Below are 14,956 nucleotides of genomic sequence, written 5' to 3' on the forward strand. Positions count from 1 at the left end.
TGAAAACCGCGCACAATTTTCTTTGTAAACTGCGCATGCGCAAAGACAGGGGATGGTCGGGGCGTCATCGGGATGGGACCTGGCTGTGCGGTGATATCCGTTCACAGCGAGGTCCAAAAATGACAACAGGTCGTTTTCTCCATTAGCGGTGTGCGATAGCGATCGTTCTTTTCACGTTCACATAACGCTAAGAAGACTTAATGTGATAGTGTTCGTCGTCAGCCCATTTCCTGATCTGTCTGCCTTGTCAACAGGAACAGAACGGGAAAACTGTGAGTGTGATAAGGCTCTTAGTCTTCTCTGTCAGAGAGCTCTATTGCCATGTCAAACCGCGTTATTTCTGCAGTGCTGATGCGGTTTGGGGGTGGCTCTCTCCCGTCTCCCGTGTCCCCATCAAATGTGCCCAGGGTGACCAGATGTCCTTCTTTTCCAGGATATGTCCTACATTTCAGCCTTCTGTCCAGGAGGAATTCGAAGCTGCCTTCCATTTTGAGCATACCTAAAAAGCATGCATTTATGTTTATAGTAGTATTTTTAGCTTTTATTTTGTAATACCCCACATTTTTCTTGCATGTCCTACCATTTTGTGGTGCCTTGTCTTCCTTTGCAGTTATGACATTTAGTCACTCTGAATGTTCCTGTGAAGGTGGTGGGACAGAAAGAAAATCCTCTCTTGTAGATCTTAAAACTTAAGGTGGTTTTTATAGAGAGATAGCCATCCAACCTTGTTGGGGCAACTGACGTACAGAATGTAAACTGCTTAGTGCTGAGTTCACTATTAAGTGGTATAGAATAAAAACACTATTGCTATTGCTAATAAAGACCTCCCATCCAAAGAAGGAGAGTCAACCACCTTCTAAGGCAGTCTGTTTCAGTGCTGAACAGTCCTTGGAGTAAATAATTTCTTTTTAATGTTTAGGCAGAGTCTCTTTTCTTATAATTTGAATCCACTGGTTCATGTTCTAGTCTCCATCTTCAACATGAAATCTCTTCATATATTTAAAGATGGCTATCGTGTCAGTTTCAGAGAGCTTCCCTGTAAGTCCCAGTCCCTGACTTGAGGAGTTCTGGTCAGCAGCTGATTTTCAGCATCTGAACTGACAGCATTTTCCCTGTTGAGGTACTTTTGGTCAGGCTGTTGTTAAAAACTCATAAACTGGGCTGGAAAAAAGTATGTGGTATAGTGGCTATCCTGATTGAGAGATTCTGGGAGGTGTGTTCCAAAAAGGTAACCTTTTCAGGCTCTAGTTGTATGCTGTATGTGCACGAAATGCTAGAAGCTTTGAAGAAGGCAAATAATCCCACAGTAATCTGTCCCTGCAGCTATTATTCCTGTCACAGATATGCATGGAAACAGCAATCCAGATTAACCCATGGTTCATAAGAAATAGTCTTGTTTTGACAAACTGTTGGTTTCATACAGCTATTTTCTTCAGTGCCAGAGATGCCTCACATTGAACCTGTTAAGCCTCAGCAGGCTACACATGTGCTTTTACACTGAGCTTCAGCCCTTCGTTGTGGTTATGCATGCTAAAATAGCATATCTAGACTAAACCATGCCCTCTTTAACCTTTCTCTCACTTTTCTTTTTTTAACTTATAAAGAACTAATATAGTGCAGTAGTGGGCATGATCAACTATGTGAGCTGGGAATTCCCCATCTCATGAATGCATCAAGGAGCGTGAGCCTCAGGCTTGTTGCTGTTTCTCGGCTTCAACTTCTTCCAGCAACAACAAGAACAATAACAACAATGCCTGAAAAGTTGTTGAAAATTGTGAAGCAAAAATGTTGTGGTACTTTAAGATTCAAATCAGACAAAAAATTAGTGGGGCTTTAAGATGCAATTTCACTTATAATGTGAAAACCTGGGAAAAGAAAAGAAAAAGTGGTTTCAGTGGTGATAAAGGTTGAGTCTCCCTTATCTTACATGCTTGGGACCACAGGTGTTTTGGTTTTTGGAATTCCTGTATTTGCATATATGGTCACTGCAAGTCAGAAATGACTTGAAGGCACACAACATCATCATCATCAACAACAACAAACATAATATTGGAGATGGGACCGAAGTCTAAATACAAAATTCATTTATGTTTCATATACACCAGGGGTAGGCAACCTGCGGCCCGCGGGCCGGATGCGGCCCGGCGAGGCCTTGGGACCGGCCCCAGCCCGGTCCTGCCGCCAATTGCCGCCGGGGCCTTTGGCGTCACGCGCGAGGGGCATGGTGGGGCAATTGTCTATAGAAGCCTCAGAAACATGCATTTATCTTAACATTTTTTAAAAAAATCAGCAATTTTTTTCACGTGTCCTCCATTTTTATTTTAAAAGTGCCCTCCATTTGAAAATTTTGTTCTACATTTGGCCCGGTTTATTTATTTATTTAATTTTTTAAAAATTATTTATTTATTTATTTATTTATTTATTTATTTGGCTTCGGCCCCCCCCAGTTGTCTGAGGGACAGCAACCCGGCCCCCTGCTCAAAAGGGTTGCCTACCCCTGATATACACCATATCCGCATAACCTAAAGGTAATTTTATAAACTATTTATAATAATTTTGTGCATGAAACAAAAATTGTGTACACTGAATCATCAGAAAGTAGAGGTGTCAGCCACTCATGAAAAAAGTTCTGGTTTTTGGTGCTCTGGTAGCAATTCCAAATTCCAAAAAATCTGAATGAAATTGCCACAAATAGGACCATAATAGTTCCTTGACGTGAAGGGACACTACTTGGAACATGCCACATATTTTGGTGGTATCTCACTGATTCCTAGATTCTTGGATAAAATCTGAATCACTGATGGTCCAAAATTCCAGTCAGTAACACCTGAGCTGATGTTGACAATACCAATGATCCTTTTTCCCAGCACTGAGATTCAAAGTGAATTTATAACAATTAAAAATAGATACAGATAAAAACACATCAAAGTTAAAATGCAATTAAGCTATCAATAAAATTAAAAGAAAATGAAATAATATTCATTAAAAACAAAGACATAAATCCAGCATGTCTATGGCATGGTACAGACCACCATTAAGCAGCATACCAGCACCAATTCCAGGGTTAGGGAGCGCATGGCAACCGCACGCTCCCTACCCCTAGTTCATGTGGACGGCACTTACAGCGGCTTGGCTTTGGCATGGGAAGGAGCTCTGAAACAGAGCTCCTTTACGCTGTGCATATTGTTCTTGCGGCAACCAAACGGCTGCAGGAAAAATGCCAAGGAGAAAGGGGCTGGGTGGCCTCTTCCTCCATGGCTCTGGTTGTTAGGGTGTCATCAAATTTGCAGATGACACCAAATCAGGGGGAGTAGCTAATACCCCAGAGGACAGGACCAAAATTCAAAATGACCTGACTAGACTAGAAAGCTGGGCCAAAGCTAACAAAATGAAATTCAGCACAGAGAATTGTAAGGTACTGCACTTAGGGCGGAAAAAGAAATGCACAGATATAGGATGGGCGACACCTGGCTGAATGAAACTACATGTGAAAGGGATCTGGGAGTCCAAGTAGACCACAAGTTAAACATGAGTCAACAGTGCGACATGGCAGCTAAAAAGGCCAATGCAATTTTAGGCTGCATCAATAAAAGTATAGTGTCTAGATCAAGGGAAGTAATAGTGCCACTATATTCTGCTCTGGTCAGGCCCCTCCTGGAATACTGTGTCCAGTTCTGTGCACCACAATTTTAAAAGGATGTGGAGAAAGCGGAGCATGTCCAAAGGAGAGCAACTAAAATGGTGAAGGGTCTGGAAACCATGTCCTATGAGGAACGACTAAGGGAGCTGGGGATGTTCAGCCTGGAGAAGAGAAGGTTAAGAGGTGATATGATAACCCTGTTTAAATATTTGAAGGGATGTCATATTGAGGAGGGGGCAACCTTGTTTTCTGCTGCTCCAGAGACTAGGACCCGGGGCAATGGATGCAAGCTACAGGAAAAGAGATTCCACCTCAACATTAGGAAGAACTTCCTGACGATAAGGGCTGTTCGACAGTGGAACACACTCCCTCGAAGTGTAGTGGAATCTCCCTCCTTGGAGGTCTTTAACCAGAGGCTGGATGGCCATCTGTCAGGGATGCTTTGATTTGGATTTTCTGCATGGCAAGGGGTTGGACTGGATGACCCTTGCGGTCTCTTCCAGCTCTATTATTCTATGATTCCTTTTTGTATATAGGAATTAAAATGGCTTGAGGCCAGTTATCAGGTAGTTGGGCTGCTTGGTTGATATGGGTAAACAGAGATGCCAGTAATGGTGTCCACCATGTGATGTTTGCTTCTAAGCCTTTTGGCTAAGATCAAGTGTACAGCTTACTATGATAGATAATTGTATCTGTGACCTAGGAGACAAAGGACACAAGAGTATGGGTGTGAGTGGGTGCACATTTATACAACTAGATGTTATATAAATAACAAAGGTTCTCCAGAAAGTTTATTTTAAAAAAAGTAAATCATAAAAATAAATAGGAAATGCAAAAATAATGCTAAAATAAAATAGAGGCACAGCATAAAATCAGAGGTAAGCCAGCAACAATAAATAACATTTAATGCAAAGGGGAAAGTACTGAAATATTTAAGCATTGCAAAGCCTTCTCAAATGAAAAGGACTGACTTTATCTTATTATTTTATTTTCTTACTTTTCTATTCTTCCCCCTTCAATATTTGGATCTCCCTCTGTTCCAAGAACAGTGACAAAGCAAGAAGAGTGTAATGTCAGTAACATAATTTTTTAAGTATTATAAAGTTCCTTACAAACTCAAAGCCTAATACATAGATTCCATTCATATTATAGATGCGGTAAAGAATTTGATGAGATAGAAATGAACCTATTAATTACCGCTCCATAAGTTTATTGTCGGTTGTGGGTAAATTATATAGTTGTTATCTTAACCACCGACTTATAGAATGGATTGAGACAGAAAAAATTCTCGGGCATGAACAAACTGAATTTTGGAAAAGCAAGTCAGTTATTGATCATTGTGTAACCTTAAACCATCAGGCAGAAAGATATTCAAGGACACATAATAACAGCCTATATGTTGCCTTTATAGATTTAAAGCCAGCATTTGATTCAGTATCTAGAGGCAGAGTTTGGGCCAAACTTCTCATTTCTTCTGTTGACAAACACTTACTTGGGTTAATAATAAAGTTATATAGCAACAACACAGTACAGGTCAGATGCGGATTACAGGGTAACCTTACTAAAATCATCCCAGTTAAAAGAGGTGTATGCCAAGGTTGTATTCTTGCGCCCACACTATTTAATTTATATCTTAACGATCTTGCTGGATGTATTTTTTCAGAGACCTTTCATCTTCTCAAATTGGTCTCAAGTTAGTATCCCGTTACTGCTATATGTGGACGACGATGCTGCTTTCATTCACCAAAGTTGGCTTGAAACGAGCATTGAGAGCTTTTATGGAGTACTGTAAAAATAACCATTTAAATATAAACTACAATAAATGTAAAATCATGGTCTTCTCCAAAAAAATATCTATGCACAATTGGGTCATAGCTGGCCATAAAATAGTGCAAGTCAGGCATTTTAAATACTTAGGAGTGACCTTTCATATAAACAAAACAAAACAAACAAGCTTCATTTATATACCGCTTCATACCGCCTAAGCAGTGTCTAAGCAGTTTACAACTGTAAGCTAATTTGCCCCCAACAATCTGGGTACTCATTTTAGCGACCTCAGAAGGATGCAAGCCTGAGTCAAGCTTGAGCCCTTTGGCTGGTCTTGAACTCGCAACCTTGTGGTTTTGAGTGAGTGGCTGCAGTACAGGCATTTAACCACTGCGCCACCACTGCACAACGTCCCACTGCACAACAGCCATTCAGAATGCAACCAACAATGGTAAAGCCATTGTTCATTTCATTTATACTAAAGGTGGGCAATTGATCCCAGCTACATTGAAAGTTTTTCAGGCCAAGGTTCTCTCACAATTATTGTTTGGTATCCCAATGTAGATCTTAGATTTCTCATCAATAGTGGAATGAGGTCTTTCAGTGTTCCTTAGAAAATTGTTTGCAATGCCTAATTGTGTTCTGGCAGCGGCCCTACGTCTTGAGGCAGGATGTCCATCAGCTGAATGTATTGCATGGAAATGGGGACCAGGGTACTGGTTGAGACATACTTTTGTGAAGCTGGAGGCTGGATATGTTTATTTGGTGCAAAGGGATACTTATACTACTCATCTTTTTAAGGCCATAAAGGAAAAATTGCAGATGTTAGGTCTCTCAGATAAATTTCTCCTCACACTCGATTGGCCTAGTCTAGTGCAAAGCTGATCCTTGCTCAACGGATTAAAGATATTGACGCCCAACATTCAATTTCTGCTGCACAGACCACTTGCTCTCCCGTAAGTTTGGGCCTGGGGTTCAATTCAAATGGGGGTGCAAATTATTTTAAAAATCTAACAATTCCTAAATACAGTAGTCCCTCGGGTTACGAAATTAATTCGTTCCACCGCTCCGTTCGTAACCCGAGTAATTTCGCAACCCAAAAAGGCTTTCCGTTAGCGCTGGAAAGCCACTAGCCGCGCTTTGCGTTTGAATTTCGCGCCGAAAAAAATTTCGTAACCCGAAAAAAATATCGTAACCCAGAACAGTTTTTTCCAATCTAACTTTTTCGTACCCCGGAAATTTCGTAACGCGATCATTTCGTATCCCGGGGTACCACTGGGATGGCATTCACCAAGCCAGATTCAATGTGATTCTATCAGCTGTATATTAGAGGGACATTTGCAGTGAACTGAGTACAAGGACCACATATGCCCTTGTGGGAGGGACTAGTAGAATCTTTATCCCATATACTCCTTTTCTGTATATTTAATAAAGATGACAGATTAAGATTACATACACCTCTTTTAAGTAAGTTTCCAAGTAGAGCTCCAGAATGGTATCTTATATATTTGTTAGAAGATACTGGGGGGAAAAAATAACAGGTTATAACAGGAATATCTAAGGTTTGCTTACTTTTACTGCAAGGTTTTAATACATATTTTAACATACTATCTATATCTATATATCTATCTATGAGATCTTAATATATATATATATATATATATATATATATATATATATATATATAATATTTTATATTTTAATTGCATCTATTTTTGTCACAAATTTTAAACATATTCCACTAAGTTTTTTTTTTAAAAATGCATTTATTTGCACTTTATTATATTCCACTATTCTATTTTCATGTGGCTTGTTCTTATTCTCCAATATAGGGTGCCTATATTTTTGGGTATAGGGTATAAGATGTATATAACTGATGGGACGTTTTTGTTGATTTTGTTGCAGTTGTGTTGCCGTCGTTTTGCCTTATGGCTTGTTAATTGTAATAAAGGCTTTGATTGATTAAGTTGTACTCAGAATTTAGAAAACTTTCTTTTTGGCTTATATTTGGAGCATGCTGGCTGGAGGGTTCTTAGAGTTGGGATGCAGTTTTTCCAAGCTCTGCTTCTACCCCAATTTGAAATGTCCAAATCATATCAATGCGTCTTCAACACATTTATCTGGCACTAAACTCAGTGGGCCTTACCTCCCATGAGATGTGCATACGATTGCTTTGTTAATCTCTGTTTCTTCCCCTCCTCTTCCTAAATGTAATTGTGTATTTTTTAAAATACCTGTGACATCAGCTTTGTCTTAAAATCAGACTTTGCCAGGGCTGGGCTTGAATTAGCGAGATAGTCTGTGAGATACTGAAATTCTAGGGCATGAAGGACTTCAGTAGTTTTTTTAAAACCTACACATGTCAAAATGGACCTGGACACTCTTGGGAAGCCAATACAGCTGCTGCAAAATTAATTAAGCTTCCAGCTTAGAAGGAGACAACACTCCTGTTATTAGCTGAAGCTTCTGAGCATAGATGTTTCAGGTGACTCAATAATAGATCCAATCCATCCAGTTTGAGAAAATGCTCACATTCAGTTGTTCTTGGACATGGTGGATCATCAGAAATACAAGGAGACACTTTGGATCCTCTCATTGGCACTCTGTGCAGAATCTCTTGAACCATGGGAACCTTGGAAATAGGTTTAGTCAGAGTTATTAGCACATATTGATTTTTCTGCTTCAAAAAAACCCAACAGATGCGGTAGATAGGCTTTGGATCAGACCCAACTCACCACTGGAGGTATTACTGCATATCCCTTGATTCAGCACAGTGTGGTGGGTATCCTTTAGCACTTTTCCTGTAGAGGTGCCCATCCTGTGGAATAACCTGCTGAATGCAACCTATCATGCCCTAGCACACTATTGCTTGAGAAGGCTGGCAAAAACATGACTATTCAAAATGGCTTTCCATCTGAATGCTCTATTATTTTATGTTATTTAATACTTTCTCAATTTAATACTTTCTCAGTTTTCTGTTCCTAGAAATACATAGATATAATTCCTAGACATACAGTATATAGATATAATTCTATTACATTAATATTACACATATATTACATATACATTGGTTTTGTTATTATTTTATTTTATATATATGTAATTCAAATTTTTATTTCATACACACACACACACACACACACACACACACACACTGTATATATTCAAAAGAAAGGTGGGTACTTTATACATTTTAAATGTCAATTGGGCTGCATTCCAGGTAGATCCTGTATTATAGCATACAAAACTAACACAGTACACAGCACTGTACACATAGTGTTGTGCTCCCACTGCCGTGGAAAGGAGTTTTCAAGCTCCATAGGTGCTGCCTCAAACTTTTTGCAGGCTGTGGGGAAAGGGAGAGCAACCTTGCTTCTCCCTTCCACTCACAGGGATGGAGCTGCCTGGTCATCTCCCTGCAATGTCCAGCCAGTAAATTCCCATGGCAGCACCCAACATCTTGGAAGCTGCTGGTGTGTGTGTTTTGATATTGCCAGAAGAGCTAATGAATAATTTATTGCACATCAAAACAAACAAACAAACAAACAAAAACAACATATACATAAGCCCAAGTTGCATGTGCGCATCACATCACCAGAATTCTAGCTATTTATTTAATAAATAAATAAAACCAATCCATTCATTTTATTCCTTTTCCAGGTAGAATAGAAATGTATGTTTATATGTTGTTAGGTCAAATGAAATGACATGGCAACAATTCATTAAGTATGGTCTTTGTCCTTTTTCGATCAATATACACATGACAAATTTTGTTTTTTTAACCACATGTGTTCTATTTGGAAAGAAGGGGAAGTATGTAGAAGTGATAGGAGGGCATGGGAAAGTGTGAGAAGGTCTGTGGAAGTGAAATGAAGATGAAAGGGGATGAAGAATGCCACAGTATGGTAAGAAGATTGAGGAGGGAATGATATTGGGATGAAAGAAAAGAAAAGGATGTGAGGAAAATAGATAGCTAGGGGATGAATGGTTTTATGAAGATGAAGCAGATTGCAAATGTAACTATTATAAGTGACTTTGGTTAGGAAGGGGCTATGTGTATATATAGAAAATAACTGTTGATTAATATGTGTTGAAAATAATTAATATATATTGTATTGGTATTTGTTTTGGGGTTTTTTTGGGGTGGTGGTGGTTGTACACATGTTTTTACATTCAATAAAATTTGTTTTGTACCAGTGATGATGATGATGATGATGATGATGATGATGATGTATCAGTGATGAAGCGTTTGTACTCCACTTTTCTTTCAAGGAGCTCATTGTGGTTATATATGATGATTATCCCATATTATATTTACAAGTACATTAGCTGAGAGATGGTAAATTACTTCAACCCTGGTCAAAATCTACTCATGAACATAATTGTGTTATGTTAATTACTTAACATAAAAATGTAAGTGCCCTGCTGGGTCAGGCAAAATTTATTTCACTGTTATCCTGCCCTTTCCCCCAAGAGTTTAAGCTCTATGTGGAGGTCTCTCTCTTTTCTTTTTCCCCATTAGCTGGCAAATGCTAGAGGTATATTCCCAAACAAGGTGTCCAATAATGTCCTCAAGATGTTTTGGATTACAATTGGCTGGGGATGATGGCACTGTAGCTCTATGTATCTGGACAACACTAAATTAAGAAATGATGTCCTAGACCTAGACCAAATGGGTGATTGTCCAATATCATATGATCTCAGCTTTCCTCATTGACATTCCTGTGAAGCTGATGGCAACGCTCTAGATTTGTTAGAGATGCAAGGGCTCTCTTAAATCTCAATACACTTTTCCCATACTAAGAGGAGCTTTTAACATGTCTCTCCTAATGATATTTTCAAGTATTTTGAAGTAGTATGCCAAAAAGCCATCTGGGCTAAATTCTGAGCACAACAAATGTGAACCATGGAGTTGGAAGAAACCACAAGGGCCATCCAGTCCAATCCTCTATGTGTGCACACACATACCAAGGACTAAACATATATGAATGTCAGCATTACCTGCTCCTCAACTGCAAACATTTCCTTGGAATAAGCAGAGTATTTAAAAAACAACATAAAATTCATCCAGATATTACTTGCTTAGGTCAGCCCTATTATCCAGCAGAGTGAAGTGGTCACCTCAGATAGCAGATTTTGCATGAGAGAGCCACCGTGGCATAATAGTTTGAGCATTGGACTATGACTCTGGGGACCATGGTTCAAATCCTCACTAAGCCATGAAAACCACTGGGTAGGGTTGTCATAATTCTCTACTATAAACCGGGACAAAATGTAGGATAAAATTCAGACCAAAATGTAGGACAATTGTAGGATAAAATTTAGCCCAAAATGTAGGGGATTTAAAGTCCTTCATTTTTCATAAATGTAGGACATTTATGGCTAAATTTTATCCTACAATTGTCCTACATTTTGGTCTAAATTTTGTCCTACATTTTGTCCCGGTTTATAGTAGAGAATTATGGCAACCTCACCACTGTGTGACCCTGGGCAGGTCACATTCTCTAAGCCTCAAAGGATGGCAATAGCAAAACCCCTCTGAAGAAACTTGCCAAGAAAACCCCATGGTAGGTTCAACTTATAACCATATAACACCGGTCTTGAAGTCCCTGCACTGGCTGCCTATTAGTTTCCGGGCAAAGTACAAGGTGTTGGTGATTACCTTTAAAGCCCTACATGGCTTGGGCCCAGAGTACTTGAGGGAACGCCTTCTTCCCTATTGTCCATCCTGCACACTAAGGTCCTCTGGAAGAAATCTACTACAGCCAAAAAGATCTAGGCTAACATCAGTCTCCCAGAGGGCCTTTTCTACTACTGCTCCAAAACTATGGAACGACCTGCCAGAGGAGATCCGTCATATTTCCACTCTAACAGCTTTTAAGAAAACACTCAAGACTGATCTCTTCTGGCAAGCATTTCCAACTTAGTTACCCTCCCCAGATATAGAGATATTTGTCCCCTCACCTGTCTATTCTTCCCCGCCTATGTTTCTGCCTATTTTTTGGTTGTATAATGTTTTTAATGTTTTTATACGATTACTGTTTAATTCTGCTTTAGTACTGGGAAGGCGGGGGTAGGTCTAGCGTTTGATTTTTTAAACTCTATTGTAATTTGATATATTTTATTGTTGTAACCCGTCCAGATTCTTCGTGATTGGGCATGCTAGAAATAAATCATTATTATTATTATTATTATTATTATTATTATTATTATTATTAACTTAGGGTTGCCATAAATTAGAAACTACTTGAAGGCACACAACAACAACAACAACAACAACAACAACAACAACAGAGTATTACATTGAAGAGAGTGAGTTCACTGTTATTGGATTTAGGATTCAGAGATGTGGGATTTTTTGCTGCATGTTCCAAAATAGAATTATAGAATCATAGAATCATAGAGTTGGAAGAGACCACAAGGGCCATCCAGTCCAACCCTGGTCATGCAAGAACTCTCAATCATAGCATCCCTGACAGATGGCCATCCAGCCTCTGTTTAAAAACCTCCAAGGAAGGAGACTCCACTACACTCCGAGGGAATGTGTTCCACGGTCGAACAGCCCTTACTGTAGGATGGCTTTTTAGCCATTGTCTAGCCATTGTCATTTAATTTTGTATCATCAAGATTTTAGTTTTGTTTTATTTTACCCTTGTTATGAACTGCCTTTGCCTTATTTACAAATTAAAAGACAAAGAAAAAGGAAAAGAAAGTATGGGAGGTGCCATTGGCTATCCTGCATCAGATAGCAAAACCTCTCAGGATGGTCCTTGACTTCTTTAGTCCTGGTTGGACAATGCCAGAGGTATTCTGGAAGGCAGACATCTTGGTTCCAAGCCACCCTTGTTCTCATTGTGTGAACCATATTGTTCTCGAACTAAGATATTGCTAAATAGGGAGCACAGCTACAGATTAAATTATCTTCCATATCTGGACTGTAGTGATGTAGAACTTCGACAGAGTACCACCAGTCCCCCAAAGAGAGCCAACTTCGTGACTCTCATATGTTCCGATGATCTCTCAAAGAGTATTCTGACCTTGTGCCTACTGCGTCTCTTTGAATGGTGTGGATAAGATCTGCATGTACAGCTTTGAGCCTGGCAGCAACCTTCTATTGCCCTGACATATACATTATACAGAAAGGGTTTCTTTCCAGTGAGGAGGAGCAAAGCCCACACCACACTACAAGGGTGCAAGGTGGCGCCTGTTCTTGTTGATGGATCACAGTGTGTTAATTTGGGGATCACATTCTTGGAGCCCTCTGGGTTTGTTTTTGTTTGACTCATTAATCTAACCAAAGCTTTGCTTGCCTCAGATAATGCAAGGATTAACTGGACAGCAAAACAAACAGAAGCCTGAATAACTGCCCAGGTTATCGCCTTTTCCTTTCCACCAATAAAATTCAGGAGAAGATTAATAAAGGGGCATACTAAATCTCACTCTCAATGTCTGACTGCTTTATCGCTAAAATTCCTTGCAGGATTGCATTGTCGAGAGAATATCGATTGCACTGTCACAAAATACACAGAAATAGCACAAATCATTATCTTGGGCCTGGTCTCTTACCTGTTGTTTTTTGTAATTCTCATTTTTCTTTTAATGAAATGCATGAAAGTTTTGAAGATACTGCATAGGGCTAAATATGAGTTCATTGGCAAAAACCAGTGAAGTATTGTACTTAGAATCCAATACAAAGCTGATTATTTTTTCCAGATCAACCTGTGCGGTTACCAGGACATTGACTACAGTGAAAATGTCAGTTTGAGATAAACATGGACCCTAACACATCTGCACAGTTGCAAAAAACCTCTCCAGACTGAAATATCTGAGACATTATATAGAGAAAACAGATTAAGATACAGGCAGCAAAGCTCCCAAATCTCATAGATGAACCGGCTTTAGATCTGGGGAATATCCCACAAAAGCGGGATTGTTTTCAGACACAACGGGCTAATTGAGCATTAATGTGACATTAACCCATACAGAAAGTCGCAAAATCGCACCACTTTCTATTTTGGGGAAAATCCTGAAAGTAAAAAGCTGCATGATTTTGCAACTTTCTGGACAGGTTAATGTCACGTTAATGCTCAATTAGCCTGATGTCATTTGAAAATAATCCCACTTTTGCCAGATATACTTAGATTTAAACTTCATTTATCCACAGGATTTGGGCACTTCCCTCCCATGTGATAAGGTCCTCAGATTCTTTATAACTGCCATTTGCTTTCTTGTGTTGATTTGTTGAATATGTTGCTGATGTATGGTGATGGTAAGACTGGTCATATCATCATGGTTAATCTACAGATGTTTATATAAACACATGGTGGATACCCATTTTCCAGACTGCAAGTTGCAGTCCAAAATATCACAGGGGGCAAAGGTTCTCCACCCTCAACTGTCCTCAAATCTCTGCCTACATTAGATGTTCAGGCATATGTGAAGCCCTACAAGTATATTTTATTCAAAACCATGATCTAGCAGAGTTTCTTCAGGATGAATTTTCTGGATAAACTCCTGTACTACTGTGTTAGATATTCTGACTCATGATAAGACAGTGTTTTATCACCATATCATGGACGGAGATGAGGCCGAGGGCTTGGCCAAAGACTTTACAGAACAAGTGATCTGTATTTGACCACATTTTATATAACAATGTTGAGTAACTTTTCCAAGCAATGCTATTTAGTTGCAACAAAGGTCAAACTTTAAAAACTTACAGAGGCATTGATGTTTTATATGACTGAGGAATGGCAAGATTGGTTTTGCCAATATTTTGCCTAGTACAGTGGGAATCTAATGCATAATGCATATGCGTTTTTAATCCCAGACTGAAAATACAGAATCTTCTCTCTCCTGAGGAACCATGCATAGAAGGGAGCTGCACATTACTGTTTTCTTAAAACTTTTTGTTGTACTTTTTGGACAATATAAATCATTTTGGCTGTTGCTTGCATTCAGAATTACATACCCTTCAAAAGGCACAAATATCCTGTTTCTGTCTTCTACTACTTTCCCTCATTGTGCTCAGCTTGTTTTAATTACTGCAAATTGAGTTCAAAGCGCAAAAGGAGTTTGCACTCAATTAACTCAGCATGGAGAGGGGAGAGCAGGGAGCAGAATCTTGCCCTTCTCTGTAGACTCAGGCTAAAGCAAACTGCTGCAACCTCTCGTAGCTCATCTATTCATCTTCATTAATAATAAATAATAAATAATAAATAAAAATTTTATTTATATACCGCCCTTCTGTATAACCAGGGCGGTGTACAACATCACAAAATACATGGATTACAAATACAATAAAAACAAATGCATTAAAACAATTCTGGCCAGCTTGCCACTGCTGACATGGGGGGGGGGGGGGGGAGACAGGGAATGCTAGTTTGAACAAGAAGGTCTTCAGCCCCTTTTTGAACTGGGCCAGGGAGGTGGCCGAGCGGAGCTCAATGGGCAGGGAGTTCCAGAGGGTCGGGGCCGAGATGGTAAAAGTCCTCTTAGACGTGGAGGCTAGTCTGGCCCCTGGAACCCTCAATAGCTGCTGCCCAGATGTTC

At 39.4% G+C, this 14,956-nt stretch overlaps 2 long non-coding RNA genes across 3 annotated transcripts in view; both read right to left on the bottom strand.

Moving 5' to 3' along the window:
- Positions 1 to 14,956, bottom strand: part of LOC121919070 — a 63,682-nt gene that overhangs the window by 14,014 nt on the left and 34,712 nt on the right. The window lies entirely within an intron of this gene.
- The window catches only part of LOC121919071, a 37,759-nt gene continuing 26,883 nt past the window's right edge, over positions 4,081 to 14,956 (bottom strand). The window contains exons 2-3 of the long non-coding RNA XR_006101394.1: positions 7,940 to 8,039; positions 4,081 to 4,674 (exon numbers count right to left, since the gene is read on the bottom strand). This is a non-coding gene — a long non-coding RNA (uncharacterized LOC121919071). The remainder of the gene's footprint in view (positions 4,675 to 7,939; positions 8,040 to 14,956) is intronic.

Source organism: Sceloporus undulatus, chromosome 1 (assembly GCF_019175285.1).
Source record: "Sceloporus undulatus isolate JIND9_A2432 ecotype Alabama chromosome 1, SceUnd_v1.1, whole genome shotgun sequence".
Lineage (NCBI taxonomy): Eukaryota > Metazoa > Chordata > Lepidosauria > Squamata > Phrynosomatidae > Sceloporus > Sceloporus undulatus.